Source organism: Psammomys obesus, unplaced genomic scaffold (assembly GCF_907164565.1).
Source record: "Psammomys obesus unplaced genomic scaffold, mPsaObe1.curated_primary_1811, whole genome shotgun sequence".
In the NCBI taxonomy this organism is placed as follows: Eukaryota; Metazoa; Chordata; class Mammalia; order Rodentia; family Muridae; genus Psammomys; species Psammomys obesus.
In genome coordinates, this window is record NW_026585504.1 from 27,824,086 (window position 1) to 27,826,311 (window position 2,226).

The following is a 2,226-nucleotide window of genomic DNA, read 5'->3' on the forward strand; positions in this document are numbered from 1 at the left end:
AACAGCTAAGATTTAAAGGTAGCCTGCCACAATTCAAAGGACATGTGTGAGCTGGTGGCCCATTGTTTCCAGACACAACTGCAGGTTCACAAACAGCAGAAATAATTATAACTACCAATCACTTGAGAACTTGTGGGCCAGATACTAAGCTAAACCATTCATAAAACTTTCTTGTAAATGTGTGACACGCGTGGAAAGGAACACACACACTCAGTTGTTCCTTACCATAATCCTGTATGTATTCTCATTTTTATAGGTAAGTACTCGGAGCTTAGTGACTGTGATGGCTCTTCTTGGTTAGCAAGTTGACCATATCGGGAATGAATGGTAAGCCAGAAATGGAGCGCACTTCTGTGGTCTGGATCTTGAGGCTGGATGACATGGGCTTTTGAGTTGGGTCTTGAGGCAGGAAGACACACCTGTAATCTGGGCCCCACCTTCTTCTTCTATTTAAAGACATGGCTTTGCCTGCTTGCCCTTACCTTACTAGCATATCCATTCCATCCCTGGCATTGGAGCCAACCTACTTCTTCAGGACTCCAGCATGGACAGAAGCCCAGCTGTGGAGAGCTGCCTGTTTGTCAGGCTGCTTTGTTATTGAGTTTTCAGAAAAACAAAAACAACAACAACAAAAAAAAAAAAAAAAAAAAAAAAAAAACCAAAACACTTGTTTTCACCCTGACCTTCACCTGGAGACAGGGATAGGCAAGATGTTTTGTGAAGTCCACTTCCTTTTGTCTGTGTGATGATCACACAGACAGGTAGTTGAGGTAAACAAGTTTGACTTCTCAATGAAACCCTTCATTGTATTGAGATGCTTTGCTCTCACTATAAAAAGGAATTGGGGAATAAACCAGGCATGAAGAGTTTCTACTGGGGGCTCTCTCAAACTGATCTCATGTGCAGTGTGCTATTTTTTTTGTTCTCTGCCAGTGGACTCTGGCACCCGGCTGAGATATCCATCCTTGTGGGACTAAGCAACTACTAGATTCTTGTACTTTCCAATCACAGCCATCCATTGCTGAATTAGTTGAACTGCAGCCTGTAAGTCATTCCAAATAGATTCCATATATATGAGACAGAGGTTCATTTCGTAACTTCTGTGACTCTAGAAAACCCTGACTAACATAGAGAATTGTATTATTTTGTTTTGGTCATCCAACTGTCTCATGGTCAAGTCAGGAATGGAATCAGGCTATCTCATTCTATAGTTTTGTTTTGCATCATAATTTGAGCACTACAGCAGTTTACCTTTAGAAAACAATTGCTTACACACCTTTAAGAATAACTATAAGAGGTCCAACAGACAAAATGGCTCAGTGGCTTACACCACTTGCTACCAAGTCTGATGGCCTGAGTTTGAATCCCATGTAATCATGTAATGGAATTGACTCCCAAAAGGAGTGCTCTGACACCTAAACATAAGTACACAAAATTAAAAAAAAATTGATAAATAAATAAATAAGTAAAGCTTAATTTTTTTAAAGAATACTTCTAATGGGGTAGCAAGATGGGTCAGCGGGATAAGAAACTTGACATGCAATCCTAGTGACCTAAGAGCAATCCCTTGAACCCACGTAAAGGCAAAAGAAGAAAAGCAGCTCTACAAAGTTGTCCTCTGAACCCCACATACATGCCATGATACACATGTTCACACACAGACATATCTGCAGACACACACACACAGAGACCAAGCCAAGACAAAAAGAGTAATAACAAAATAAAAAATTTTAAAAAATTTAAAAAATGCAAATAAATAATAACTGATATTAGGTTTAACATCAACACTTGAGTGTTGGGAAATATGTTTCAGAGAAAAAAATTCATTTTAGAAAGAGTGAGTTGATTTAAACACTTTGGCAAACTCTTTGTATTTACTCCAGCTGAATATAAGCTGTCTATAATCCAACAATCCCACTCCCTGTTACCTCTCTGAAAAGAAGTGTATAAGTATATGAACCAAAAAGACACAATATGAATGGGCTATGGACACACCCTTACACTCAGGAGGCTGAAGCAGGAGGACTGTGAGCTCGAAGCCAGCCTGGCTGGGCTACCTGATGACTGTAGCCAGTCAGGGATATAGAGAAAAATCTTGTTTTCAAAGAAAATGGCTAAGGATGGAGGTAGAACTTCATAGCAGCACCACTTATTAGAGTTGCAAGTAGAATAAACCAATTTTTTTCATCATTAATGAAATTTTTAGAATAAAATTTTACCAAGGAA